Below are 15,831 nucleotides of genomic sequence, written 5' to 3' on the forward strand. Positions count from 1 at the left end.
GATCACTACCAAATACCAGCTGAAGATGCAACTAGAAAATGACCTTGAATTAAAGGTTCAACGTGGATCAGCAGAATATCCCTGTGTACATATAATAACATGACTTTAAATGCTGTTTGACCTAATGTAAGGGGGAAATGGAAAGGAGAAATGAGTTTATATGGCTACTAGTCTCTAAAAAAGAGTCTGGAGGTTGTCAGAAGGATTGCCCTTATGCACAACTGAGCAGAGTCTAAGAGACAGATAAAGTAGATACAAGCCCAGGTATTGGTTCTTGAGGGATAAAGAGACCCACGGGTTCTATGGTCATGGTAAATGGGGTTCACTGCCATGTCAGATGGCCCTTCTTTGGGGCTGGTGTTTCTGCGTGATGGAACTGGACTCAGATGGGATCTCTTTTCACAAGACTTTCATGCTACTTTATTGGAATTGTAGTTGGTGTTGGGGTTTAAGATATATCTAGGGGATTTGAATCTCTGGACTGACAATATGATAGCCAGGCCCTGAGCCTCAACAGACTTCTGCTCCTACACTCTGATTTATTGGACTTACCCCACTCAGCTAACATGGAGTTGAAGAATGTCAACCACCACACCATGGAGCCTAGAGTGCCTACAACTAAAAGCAGGAGGATTACATCCAGTATCCATGCGGAATCTAAGCCCCCACTTGACATAGATGTGCAATGGACACAACCAATCCAATGTCCACAGAGAAAATGTGGCATTGGTGTGGGAAGGTTGGCCATGGTAGCTGCTGGGTGCGGGGAATAGTAGGAAGAGATGAGATGGGGAGGCGTTTTTGGGACTTGGAGTTGTCCTGGGTGGTGCTTCATCGACAATTATGGGACATTGTAGATCCCACCAGGGCCCACTGGATGGAACGTGGGAGAGTGTGAGCTATGATGTGGACCATTGACTATGGGGTGCAGCGATGCCCAGAGATGTCCTTACCAGGTGCAACGGATGTGTCATGATGATGGGAGAGAGTGTTGCTGTGGGTGGAATGGGGGGTGGGGGCGGTGGGGTTGAATGGGACCTCATAATTTTTTAATGTAATATTAAAAAAAAAATGAATTAAAAAAAAAACTCAATAGAAGACTGTAGTATTGACTAAGGTTGATTATATCAGAAGGTAAAAGAGTAGGAAGTGGATGTGGCTCAACTGATAGAGCATCTGCCTACCATATGGGAGGTCCAGGGTTCAAACCCAGGGCCTCCTGGCCGGTGTGGTGAGCTTGCCCACACACTGTTGCTGTGCACAAGGAGTGCCATGCCATGCAGGGGTGTCCCCTGCATAGGGAGTCCCATGTGCAATGAGTGCACCCCACAAGGAGAGACACCCCACAGAAAAAGCACAGCCCACCTAGGAGTGGTGCCGCACACATGGAGAGCTGATGCAGCAAGATGATGCAGCAAAAAAGAAACACAGATTCCGGTGCTGTGGAGAATGCAAGCAGAGAAAGAAGAACACATAGCGAATGGACACAAGAGAGCAGATGGGGGGGGGGGAAGGGGAGAGAAATAAAATAAATCTAAAAAAAAATGTAACAGAGCAAGAAACATACAAAAAAGATATGCGCTAGATCTCAAATTAAACATTTTGGAGTACTTTATTACCACCCACTCAAGGACATTTGCCACAGATTTGGAAATGACTTCTCTAGGAGGAAGAGGCATCAGGCACAATGTGATGATTAGAAAATTTAAGGGTCAGAATTGGAAAAAGAGCTAAAAATGTGTACCACTTTTTCATAGTCTTGATAGTGGCATGAAATTTCATATAGAAAGACACAGTAGGTATTTCCTGGGGGGACAAAATTTCCTTTGTTGACAATGTCCAGATTTTTTAAAAAGTGCATTTAACCTAGCATTGATTCAGAAAGAAGTACCTGGGTATTGAGTCCCATGAGCAGTCTTGCTTTTGAATCTGTAAGAATGCTTCATTTCAAGGGGGTTAAGAAACAGACATCAAATAACGATCAAGGAAATACTAAAACTTATTCTCTCTTGCAGTTGCAGATATTCTTTGTTTTTTGGGGTGGCTGTTGTCCAACATCATCATGTTGTTAGTTGCCCTGGGTGAGCTCTGTAATCAGAAACTTCTTTAAAAATAAACTTTATACACACACACACACATATATAATCTTATTTTCTCAAGAATGTTTAGCATGTAATTGCGCTGAACAGACAAATTTCTAGAAATGTTTTTACATAGATTAGAAATATTTTGTAGTGGAAAAAATATATTCTGAAGCAAAGTTAAATCAAAACTGAAGACTGGCTTTTCAAACAAAAGTCAATGATTGCTTAGAATTGAGCCAAAATTTGCTTACAATTTTTCAATATTTAAACATGTTCTAGCACTTGATATGTAATACTGTTTTTCTGACTGCATCAGGGATATCTAAAAAGATGAGAGGTGGAAATGTAACATCCTTGCTGAGGGCAGCACATTGGGAATACTTTATTAAAGAGAATTAAACAAAAGGATATTCTAGTCACTATAGGTAAAGCCAAAATATATTTTTACTTTCATTTCAGGATGTCCATTCTGTATGAATGCAATGGTTTTTAAAAGCACTTTGTAAGCCAGATCTATGTATAAAATGGAAACTGATAATGTGGAGAATGACTATTGTAGTAGCTAGGCATCTTCTGATCTCCACTAAGGTAATCTAGTACATCATTTGAACTTGCTAACTTTTTTTGGAAAAAAAATGTACTGCAAAATATGAAGGTTAAAATCTCTTTTTCTCCTTTACTTGTAATACAGATTCAGAAGTTATCAGTGGAAGGGGAATTAAATGTTTGGATTAAATAACACGTGCATTTCTGGAAGAAAAAAAATATATGCACTAGGAGTAAATCCAGAAAGGCAAGTTGCAGGATTCCAGGACACACTTTTCTCTCTGCAGTGAACTACACGGAATATGTGCAAATTGTCTCAGCCTAGGGAAACCCTCTGATGTACTATAAGAAAATTAAGAATTGTGAAATCATAAGTTTTCTAATCAATAGTGTCTGCTCTTTTAGCCTAGAATTGTTAATGATTAACTTCTCCGTCATTCTTTGGAATGTTGTAATGCTGCTATGAGGCAATCCCCTCACCTAGTAACCTAAAAACAAATATTTAAAAGCAACAAGTTACCAGGCGTGGCATTTGCATGTCCTGTTTGTATCCCCTGTAAAACAAAAAGCTGAAAACCTTCATGTTCCTGTTCAGTGTACCATGTATAGACTAGAGCACTTTGGGGCATAATGTCCCTCCTTGGGGGAACTGGCCTTTCCCCTGGAGACAGGCATTGTTGTTCCAGGGAGGGGCTGACAAATCACGAGTTGCATGACCATCCTGAGATCACAGATTTCATCTGTTATAAAAGGGGTCCTCTTTTTGTTGCCATTTGAGGTCTCACCCAGGAGGGGATGCTCTGCATGGGACCATTTTTCCAACTGGGACTCTGATTGGCCACCAAAGGGACTTCCCGGCCTCATAAAAGATCAGACGTTGTGTTTTCCCCCAATTTGGTGTTTGTATATACTTTCATTCTTCTATACCTCTAAGCAATTATTTTCTACTGTGATTACCCAATTATAATTGGTTGATAAAATGCATTTAACTGAATAAAGCTGCTTTTATATAGCATTTAGAATTTTTGCCTCTTCCTTAGCAAAACACCCACATGAGTCTTTTTGGTGTTTATGGAGGTCCGGTCAATTTGACATAGCCTGCCATTCAAGCAGCCATAGTTATCAAAACTCAGGTCCCCAACAGTGAGAGCAGGTACATTGTCAATCTTAATGCTGAACCAAAACACGAAATTCTCATAGGTCCTAAAAGTGATGACAGAAGGCCCCATTGTTCTGGGTGAAAAAACTACATCATTAATCAGTAACAGAAAGAACATTCTGGAGAAGCTGAAGTAGCTCAAGTAATTGAGCACCGGATTCCCATGTATGAGGCCTCAAGTTCGATCTCCAGTACCTCCTAAAAACAAAACAACCAACCAAACAAGAAAAAACAGCTCTCATTGCAGAGCAGATGTAGCTTAGTGGTTGAGAGCCTGCTTTCCATTTATGAGATCTTGGGTCAATCCCTGGTACCTCCTTTGAAAACAAAACAAAAACACACACCAAAAAACATTCTGAAGTTCAAATTTCCAGTGTTAGCTGACAAGTGTCATTTATGGTCTAGAGACAGGAAAGGACTGAGCATTTAGATCTACCAAATTTTCCTTGCACTTATCCTTTTCTAAGTTTTTCACTTGTTTCTTCACTTATGTTATTTATATATTTTATTTTCTTTCTTTACTTAAAAATTTTAAGTATCTTTAGTAGAAGTTTTGTGTTTTACTTTTAGGCTTTCTTAGTTCTCCATTTGGTCCTTTTTATCTTTATCTTTCTATACATGAAGGGCCCTTATTTTATTTTATTTATTTTTATCTTTTAATATGTTTTTTATTTATTTTTGAAAGATACATAGATCACAAAAATTTTACACTAAAAAATATAGGAGATTTCCATATGCCCCACTCCCTACACTCTCCACTTTTCCCATATCAACAACTTCTTTCTTTAGTGGGGTACATTCATTGCATTTGATGAATACATTTTGGAGCACTGCTACACAGCATGGATTATAGTTTACATTGTAGTTTACACTCTTTCCCAGTCCATTCAGTGGGTTATGGCAGGATATATAATGTCCTGCATCTGTCCCTGCAATATCATTCAGGACAACTCCAAGTCCCAAAAATATCCCCATATCACACCTCTTTTTTCCCTCTCCCTGCCTTCAGCAACTCCAGTGGCCACTGATTCCACATCAATGACATAATTTCTTCCATTGCTAGAGTCACAATAATTCTATAGTAGAATACCAGTAAGTCCATTCTAGTCCGTATTTTATTCCTCCATCCTGAGGACCCTGGGATGGCAATGTCCATACCACCTCTCAATAGACAGAGGGCTTCGATCCCACAAGAGGGCCCTTGTTTTAGATTGAGCAATTAACTGTGCATGCCTGTTAGATTCAACTTTTCTGAGTCATAAAAAACTGATGAATGTGCCGAAGCTTGCCTAAGAGGCTTGTGTATGAAGCTTGCCAACGTTTAATAGCAACCATTTTATACTTTATCTTTTGATATACATACATTAAAAAAAAAAAACTCTAATAAAAAAATGTGGTCCCAGAAATGAATGAATTACTTAGTTAAAAACAAAAACAAAAACAAAAACAAACTGAAATTAAAAGCTCATGTATATTCTTCTGCCATTCTATTAATTGCCCTACAAGTCATGCCAGTTTAAATGAATGGAGAAACATATAGGTGAAATATATATTCTTTAGACATCCACAGAGTCATAACTTCTCCTTAAGGAAAGATTTCATTTGAATTTTTATTGGAGGTGTTACTAACTCAGGGAAAATATTGTGCTATACTTAATATCACTTAATACTAAAGCTATGTTTTTCAGATCCTTCATATATAGCCTTAAATATCTTAATTTTGAATTTACTGAATTTTCATTGTTTAATAGTTACTTAGCTGTTCTATGCATACACCTTATCTCCTTAATTATAACTGAAGTTCCTCTAGGATTGTCTCTGCAGTTATTTTCCTCTCATCTGGCTCTTTATTTATCCTGGTTCATTGCTTTGTATCCAGGGGTTTTTTAATAAAAACTTAATAACAACCTAATTCTATAATTGCTGGCAAATATATTTCTAAAAATCCATTAAAACATAATTTGAGTTAAGGTATAACAGAAATAGCTGAATTACTGACTATGACTGAAAATTTACTTTACTATTTATTCGCTAGTCTCATTTATTTTTTCCTTTACTCAGCACATACTACGGGGCAACTACTATATGACCAGTACTGTTTAAAACACTGGGGAATAGAATTGAGCAAAACAATTAAAAATCTATTTGCCCTTATGAAGATTGCTTTGATATATATTTTGGATCTACACCCTTGGAGAAAATTATCATGCAACAATAGTGTAATATTTTTGTGTAGTAAGATATTACATGAATTTTTGGAAGGTTGTGTTTACTCCTATAAAAAGAATGTGTTTTGTTAAAAAATTAATGAATGAGTGAGTGCAAATACAAAATGTTGGAAGCTCGAAGACTTTCTAAGCAATTTTCTTACCTCTCTGGGCTTCAGTGATATTATAACCTTGTTTAATAGGGTCATTTCTGTTTTATAAAAATAAGCTTATTTCATTAATATTTGATATTATAATTTGATTCTATAAGCAAAAATAATTAAGTCTCTTTGTTTAGAAAGCAGAGTCATCAGGGAATGTTGGCTAAGATCATCCCTCTACTGGCTGAGAAGTGTGTCTTAATACTAGGAAGTAGAATTGAATAAATATGTCCTAGACAGATTGGAACATAGACTGCCTCTTTGGGAAATTTTAAATGCCTAAGCACTTCATGGGTGGTAGATTTCAAAGACAGGTTTGGAGTAATAAGTGAAGGATCTGGGCTAGGACGTTTTTATTTTTTTGGTCCTTTAAGTGATGATAACATATGTTTCCTGTGGTGCACAAATTGTACTTTTAAAGCCAGCTTAAAAACTCTAAAGATGCTTTACCCTTTCCACTTGATAATGGACATTTTCATTTGCTTTTATCTTTTAGTAAAGCTTTTCTAAATTTTTTTTTTCTTCTGAGCCCTTCCCTGAGGCAAGAAATGGAAGGTCGGAGTTACAGGTGTCTGGAATGAGAGATCCCCCTTAGAAGACATTCAGGAATAGATGGTCATTGTCATGTGGCCAGAGACCCTCTCCATTAGGAGATTTATATTCCAGGGTGAGCTTGGACTTTCTGGTGTTTTATCAATTCAAGGATGTGCTACTTCTTTCAATTCTGGTTTATAATGCAACCCCTACCTATATATTTTTAACATTGAGTGTCTATCAACAATGAGCAGAAGTGAGCTTAGTAATGAATCGACACTTCAAGAAGAGTTGTCAGAGCAGATGATTTTCACACCAAGAATTGCTTGGTTGTCATGAGTACTCACTAATTAATACTCTGGGTGGGTACAACTGAACTTGACAGACAAGGAGGGCTAAACGTACAGTATTACTAAAATGTTCTTTTAGACTTATTTGGGAGTTTCTAAGTGATACTGATAGACCTAGCTTATGTTTTCAAAATATTTACTTTTTTTTCATAAAGTAAAACAGAATACAATAAACAACAAAAATAGAGTAACAGTATAATTGTTTCATATTTTTCTGACTATATTTCCTGATTAAATACAAAAGGAAATTATTTTTTTCTAATAATGTCGGACATAGGCCTTTACTTAGAGAAAATGAACCCTATGCTTCCTTAATATCAGTGAACACGCTGTCTTTTAAAGCTCCCTTTCATTTTCCATTAGTTTGAACTTGTGTTTCCTAAGAAAGATCTGATTATAGTAGCTCAAATATAAGGTTTTATTTATCTCATAAAAAGGATTCTAAAGGTGAGTACTCTAAGGCTGGAATTACACCTCAGTAATGACATTCAGGAACTTGTCTCCTAACTTTTGTTATAACTGCTTTAGTAATAACTGCTTTACTCCCAACTGTCACCAGCCTTTCAGGAAGGAAGAAGAAAGAGACTTTGAGGAAGCAGCAGTTAACCTCTGCTTCTTTTCGTGGACCAGAAATGAGTCACATGGACACAGTTTGGGGGGTAAGGGAGTCTGAAAAAGTATAGGGTACTTGTAAAGTTTTCCAGGTTCTACTTTAGAAAAAAAAAACTATTTCTTATTGAGTCAGCCAACCTATTGCATCTGTCATGCATTCTTATGTAATACCACTGTACCTTTATCACCACACATTTCTTATTTTTAATGCTGCATTTACTGATTTCTCTGAATTAAAATTCCTTTAAATTCTACCATTTGTTTTGGAGTTGTGATGGCAAAATGCATCACCCAGATTGCCAGTTAAATACCCATTGAGCTAAATGAAAACTTAAAAAATAAACATTAAAATAAGAGATAAGACAATATGGTATATTTGGGGAAAAAAAACTACCAATGGGAGACTTTGGGATGGCTGAGAAGCCCATTTATGACCTAAGCACTCTTTGTCCTGAGGACAAAGAGGAGCATGAATGGCTGAAAAGAAGATATAAGGAAGATTGTATTCATTTGCACTGTCTTTTCACCATAAAATCTGCCTTTATAATTCAACTCCAATTTCCTACTGACTATTTCCTAAGGCAGGCAGGTTTTATCTCCCTCAGTGAGTTCTTCTTTTTTCCATATTTATTCAGAATACAATGAGTATGCAATGTGACTGGAGAATGAAGGGAATGGACAGTGCCAATTCTGTGCTGTCATGTTGAGCTATTTGTCAAAAAGTATTTTATGTGGAGGTGGAGTCAATACCATCACTGCTAAAGATGAATGCCAGTAATTTATTCTTGCTTATACTGCGCTAGTAAAGAAAATCCCCCTGAACCACAAAATCATCTTTAGGTACTACCATACCCAGAGAACCTGGCAGCAGAATGATTCCACATTTTCTTTCAGAGGACCTGCATTAGTTGAATGCCTGCCAGGACCAGAAAAATTACTATGGAGTTCAGACATTGCACTGTAGAGCAATGCCACTGAAGAAAAATTGAATATATATGACAGAATCACCCATACATTTTGTGTTATGGTAGACACTGGCTTGGAATGATGCTTCCACAAATAAAGTTATATAAGATAAGAAATGTGTGGTATATACAAATCACAGAACTAATCTAGGCCTAAAATCCTGATTATATTAATACTGGCTAGATAATAAAAAGCTTGTATTTTTTTTGATTGCTGTGATAGAGAAATAAGTTTTGTTTTAAATCTGTGTAACAGAATAAACTGAGAAATAAATTAATCGTGACTTGTTTGCTCATCTGTAACTTAATAAAAAAGTTGGAGGACACATACATAACATATACCTTCCCCCAATTTCCAGAAACACAGAGTTCGGTGTCCTAAATGTTCCTTTGGGGTAGGAGAAGCATTTGTCTTTTAAAGTCATAAATTGCTCACAAATAGTCTTTGAGGATATCATACATACTCACAAAAGTATATTTGGGGGAAGTGGATGTGGCTCAACTCATAGAGCATCTATCTACCATATGGAGGGTCCAGGGTTCCATCCCCAGGGCCTCCTGATCCATGTGGTAAGCTGCCACATGCAGTGCTGTGGCACACAAGGAGTGCCTTGCCATACAGAGTTATCCCCACATAAGGGAGCCCCATGCACAAGGAGTTCGCCCCACAAGGAGAGCTGCCCCACATGAAAAAAGCATAGCCCTCCTGAGAGTGGGAAAGCTAAAGCAACAAGATGATGCAACAAAAAAGAGACACAGTTTCCCAGTGCTGCCAGATATTGCAAGTAGACACAGAAGAACACACATTGAATGGACACAGAGAGCAGACCATGGGGGGGGGGGGGCATGGGGAGGAGAGAGAAATAAATAAAAAGTAAATATAAAAATTTTTAAAAGTATATTTGATCTACATAGTGTAAAAAAATGAACCAAGGCTTTGATTTCAGAAGACATCAAGTAAAATCCACATTTCTGATTTCTCTTTCAGAATTGGTAGCTCTGGTTATACTATTCGCACATTTCTGTACAGCAACATCAGCTGGAATTGAACAGTGCCAGTCCCATGTAGATTTGACATGCACACTATACATAGGTTGCTTTAGTCATTTATATTACTGCCTGGTATCTGCAGAAGCATCAAATAATTTTTTTTAAATCTTAATTAAAGAGAGAGAAAATCACAATGGATAATGGTGAAGTTGGAATATCCCAAAACTATGTATGGATTAACAGCTTGATTAGTGGCATTAATTTTCAGGATGTTCAGGACATAGCATTTTGAAAGAGAATAGTATTTAGAAAGAGAATATTATTAGTGAAACCAGACTAAAAATCAACCAACACAAAATTCTGTTCCATGGAGCTCAAACAATGTGTGGTATTTTATTTGTTCTCTTTCTGTGAGTGTGTTTAAGTTATTCTTCCATTGAGGTGAATATAAATATTATGTATACCTCTATATGAAGCCCTCTGTCCTCTACTTCTTTATGCAATATTAGTTATAATATGAACAATAATCACATCAGTATGTCTCATTTCTTCCCTCTGCCTCTCTCTCATTTGATAACTGATTAAATCATCTTCTTTCTCATTATTTTCATGTATATTATTAAAACACATACACACTAAAACTGCAAACCACTCCAATTTAAAAAATCATGTCTGAAAATTTCCTTATGCCAGTCAACAATTCTCATACTTTACAGAAAATGTCTTTTCTAATTTTTATCATCTTGGATTTATTCTGCTTGTTTTTGAATTTAATACAAATGGAATCAAAGGATATGAAATCTTTTTAGTCTGCTTTCTTTCACTTAACATACTGTTAATATATAATGTAATTATGCAAATTATTGATTGTATCATTTGTTCAGTATATTTTTTTGCTGAGTAGCATTACAATACAAGAAAATATAGCATTATGTTTGTATGTTTTCTCAGTGATGAATATTTTGGTTATTTCCAGTTTTGGGTTATTATGAAAATACCCATTAAAAATTGTTATCCATGTCTTTTTGTGGTTATAACTCTTCATTTCTCTTTAGTAAATAACTAACTGAAAAATAGCAGTATCCTGAGGCAGATAAAGATCTAAGGTTTTCTAAAAGATGCAAATTTTCCAAAATATCTGTAACATTCTATCTTCTTGCTTGCATGAAAAGGAATTCTACCTGCTCTGTGTATTCACTAGCTTTTGATGTTGTCAGTTGTAGTAATTTTAGTCTTTCCATTGATGTGAATTGTATTTCATTGTGATTTCTATTTACATTTTCTGGTAACAAATGACATTAAGCAAAGTTATGAAGATATTGTCTTACATTTTCATCTATAAACTTTAGTTTTAGCTTTTACATTATGTCTATGACTTTTGTGGGTAGAATGAGGTGGCAATCAAAGTTAATTTTTCCCATCATTGAATCGTATGACACAAACGGCGAAGCAGCTTGCATGGCAGTCAAGGATCTGCTACAGAACTTTCTCTTGTTCTGTTTGGGTCACTTGGTAAGTGAGCCACAGTAGTACACCTAAATGAGGAATATATTGCCTTTGAAATCCAAAGTAGGCTTGTGCCTATGTCTCCACTGGTTACTTGACAACTAAAAGCACCTATTCTGAATGGTGTTATCTGACCACTAGGGTTTTTGATGAGAAATCAGCTATTAATTTTACTGAGGATCCCTTGTGGGTGCTAAGCCATTTTTCTTTTCTTTCGCTGCATTCAAGGTTTTCTCTCTCTCTCTTTTTGCTTTTTACCCTAACCATAACCCTAACACTAACCCAGGTTTTCTCTCTCTTTGACATCGATCAAATTGACTATAATGTGTCTGGTTGTAAATTTCTTTTTTGAGATTTTGTAGGTATTATTTTACTGTCTTTAATCAATGAATATTGATTTGGAGAAGTATAGAAATATATGGGTCTCCCACTTTTTAATCTCATAATAAGAGATCTGACTTTTTTCTTCTGATTCTGTACATAGAAACAGAGTATATCAGAGTGCAGATCCATGGCAAACCAGATGGATTTACTTATTTAATTCCAAATAAGATCATTTTCATTCTCCCTGTCAGGATTATTACTTGATATGGATGAATGACTATGAAACAGTGATTGGCATATTTCATTCTGATATTTTTGCAGTGACTATTTTCATGGAGGTTGTTATAATTTCATCCACAGTTGAATTTTGGTATTTGAGAAGAGATAGACTCTTTCTAAGTTTATCTTTCACCAGACCACAATGAGTCAAACCCAGGCTTAACAAAGAGAACAAATTAAGCTCTATGATTATCTAGAATGTCCTGGCAGCTTTGAGCTAATGCTGTAACTGGAAGGAATATTGGAATTGCTGTAATAAGTTGGTAAGTGTGTTACATATTTAGGAAGAATACTTGTGTATATGTTTTTGGTAATGGAGAGACTGTAGCAGAAAGTGTTTATTTTCCCCCCTCCCCCCAGTATCAGTTTTCTCCTTTTTCTTCAGTAATAGAACTCTACTTTTTTTGATGGGTCCTTTTGACTAGAATGTGTAATGCTGGTTGTTTTAAAGCTGGAATTGACATCTCGAACCAGAGAATGGAGGTCATTTCCTAAGTATAGAACATCAAGTAAATAAATGAAGTACTTAGGTCTCTAATAATTGTAGTGTTTCATTACCAGTCCTGGACTTCTTTAAAGCACTTATTTTGGGTATACTGTCACATGTAGGCAAATCTAATTCTAACAGATAGATGGGATAATTGTTGAACATAATTTTTCAGTTTTCATTCCTAGTTGAACTACACAGAACATTGAATACATGAATATGTAAATAGATGAAAAGAATTAAAACTTGCTATGTATCCAAAAAATAATATATTTATGCAGAATTTTAGGAGCTTTCAAATCACTGTCATTTATATCATTGCTTCTCAAACTCTTTTGTGAGTGACTTCTTTTTTTTTCTCCCTAGCTTTTTGTGAACCAATAATTTTGTAAAATCAAAAAAAAAATGTTGGGAAGCAGACTTGGCCCAGTGGATAAGGCTTCCGTCTACCACATAGGAGGTCCACGGTTCAAATCGCGGGCCTCCTTGACCCTTGTGGAGCTGGCCCACGTCCAGTGCTGATGTGCGCAAGGAGTGCCGTGCCACACAGGGGTGTCCCCGCATAGGCAAGCCCCATGCGCAAGGAGTGTGCCCCATAAGGAGAGCTGCCCAGCACGAAAGAAAGTGCAGCCTGCCCAGGAATGGTGCGCACGCACGGAGAGCTGATGCAGCAAGTTGACATAACAAAAAAGAGACACAGATTCCCCTGCCGCTGACAATAACAGAAGCAGACAAAGAACATGCAGCAAATGGACACAGAGAACAGACAACCAGGGCGGGTGGGTGGGCGGGTGGGGGTGGGAGGGGAGAGAAATAAATAAAATAAATCTTTAAAATAAATAAATAAAATAAAAAATGTTGCATCCATATTAATTACTATAAATGTTTCTAAAAACCTACTTTTCTTTTCTGAACTTGCTTCTTCTCTGAACATTAACAAAATGTTCACAGACCAGCAGCAGTCCACTTAATCATTCTTCATATAACTGATTTATTATTATCTAATTTTATCCTTTTCATAATCACTAGGCCATATGTAAGCACTTCATATTCCCATTTAATACATAAGCCAGAATGGTTATAGGAATAGTGGAAGGAATGGTTGTAAAAATTAGGTCTTCCAATCTTTATTCCAGTGATATCATTATTTTGTAAAATATGTATACTATTTGCAATCAACTGTAGATCAACCAAAAATAAAGTTACTTACAAGAATTATAAGTAAATGTATATTGGTATAAGTGGTCATCAGTTCTTTTTACAGTCACTATAGAGTGGAAACCTAAAATAAAATAAATTTCCAATCAAATTATAATATTAGGATTTTGACTTGCAAAATCCATGCATCCATATAGGATCTTTTGTTACAGAGAATAAAAATAATTTTAAACTTGGCCTATTTCTATATAAAGGATAATAATCAGTGGAGATATAATCAAATCTGTTTTTAAAGTAATTTTTTTCCCATATTCATTGTGATGAATTATAAAGCAGGCAAGAGGTATGCAGCTTTAATTCAGCTCTCTCTTGCTTGAGTGTTTTTTAATCAACATAACTCCAGGGTGTCTAATTTTCTCCTTTTGGTATGATTTTTCCTCACCAAAAAACAATTGCAGTTGATAATGTTTATTATAATATAGGTTAACTTTCATTGGATTTTTTACTCTGATCCAAGATCTAAGGTAGTAGTGTCACATTCACATACATTTGTACCTGAATATTCTCACTCTCTCTCTATATATATATGGATATTAAGTATATATAACTATATATCTAAATAAAAATGTTATGTATATCTACAGTCTTCCATTTTAATTATTTCCCTAAATGTAGCTTCTATATTCAACCATATAGCTGCTGATATATAAATGTTCTTCAGTTATTAATAAGATTTATTTGGGAAAATAACAAAACAGAGCAGGTAGTTATAAAATAGTGGTCAAAGAGTGGCTTGTAAATTCAGGCAGGTGTCTACAAGAAATGAATCTATATGTTGATATACTTTATTCATCATGGATACAGAACACTAAAGATTTTGTTTATTTACTTCATACTTTATTCTGTGTTTAAGAATGCAATTTAGTTAAGCCATATGGACAAGTATGCACAACTAATTAGTATACAACTAATTAATTAGCTAAAACTAATAAATACTAATTATTATTAGGATAACTCATAAATAACCCTATGCCTAATTTTATTTTAGTGAATATTTGAAACAGCTATTTTATATTTTCTTATAAAATAATGTCTCTGACCATTTAAATATATGAAATAAGATAGATGAAATTTCACCATACTTTGATGAGAAAGCTGGGACCAACAGAGGCAACCATAGGTAATCATGGCATAAATATGACTAAAACAGAATTTGACTCCTATTTAGGCTTATACAAGGTTAAATTGCAGAAAGGTTTTTTTTTTTTTTTTACTTATTTGTGTCATTTATTATCTTTTAGTGAAATTGTTTTGAAGAGTTTGACATTTTAAAAATTTCCCAATTCCTGTAAGGTATGAAGTATTACAAAATACCATTCATTAATAAATTGTAGGCTAGAAATATAAAGATATAGAGACGCCTCCAGCATGGAAACTGCAAAGGAAAGTGCATACGACATTTTACTGCTGAGTTAGACTCTTGAGATTCAATCTATAGCTTGTGGCCTGGGATGTTTTTCAAATCTTGAGAGATTCAATACCTGCATCTGTAAGATTAAGGTGAGCATAGTAATCACTTAACATTGAATATTTTATTATTGCAGTTACTTACCTGTGGTTTAAGATTAAAAAGGAGGGATTTTTATGAAAGAGATCTGCATGATTACTTATCCGTAATTATGGGACCATTTTAATGAAATATAGGGTAGCCTAATTACTCTAAAATAAAATTTAAATTAATAGTTGCATTTTCCAAAAGGTTGATTTTAAAAGGCTAAAGTACTAAGCCCAAACAAAAGCAGGGCTCTTTTGGGGGGGGGGGGGTGGTATGAAGTAGAGGATCTTTTATATGTATTAGTGTAATGTGTATCTAGTTTGTAATACTTAACATCCACTGCCAACTGGGTATATCTAATTAGATATTCAACTCTAAACTTACATTCAACATAAATACTTATTCCCTTCCACCCTCATTTTCTTCTAGTACTTCCAGTTTCTTCTATAGTGCTGCAATAGTTTTAGTTTTCACATTTGTAGGGTTTTGTTTGCTTTTTTAATGGTGAATGTTAAGCAAAATAATACCCATGCAAAGAAATCCACATCCTAATTCCTGGCCCCTGCCCATGTGAGGATAAAATGGGAAGATAGCCATACCCATAAAAAACATAGGATTATATATCTATGAATATATATATATATAGACACATGTACGTAGACACATATATACAAATATAAATGATGCATATTTGTGCATGTTTATATAATGGTTAGAGAAGCGTCTCAGAAATATTAAGCAGCAGAATAGTATTGGTAGTTGTTTTGTGAGTGCATCTCTGTGAATCTGAAATGAGAAACTTCTGCTGCTTTCACAATCTAGCAACCTGATATTCTGAAATGATGTGGTTCCTATCTTTGGTATAGATGGGTATGTTTTATCTCCAGACTTGCCTGCAGTGTTCAATTTATAAT

The 15,831-nt window shown here is 35.4% G+C and overlaps 1 long non-coding RNA gene across 1 annotated transcript; it reads left to right on the forward strand.

Annotated features, from left to right (window-relative positions):
* The first annotated feature begins 2,510 nt into the window (after positions 1-2,510).
* Positions 2,511-3,645, forward strand: LOC111765296 (uncharacterized). Its single transcript, XR_002797682.2, has 2 exons — positions 2,511-2,672; positions 2,776-3,645. It is a non-coding gene; the product is annotated as an uncharacterized lncRNA (long non-coding RNA).
* Positions 3,646-15,831: the final 12,186 nt, after the last annotated feature.

This window comes from Dasypus novemcinctus, chromosome 15 (assembly GCF_030445035.2).
Source record: "Dasypus novemcinctus isolate mDasNov1 chromosome 15, mDasNov1.1.hap2, whole genome shotgun sequence".
Classification (NCBI taxonomy): Eukaryota; Metazoa; Chordata; class Mammalia; order Cingulata; family Dasypodidae; genus Dasypus; species Dasypus novemcinctus.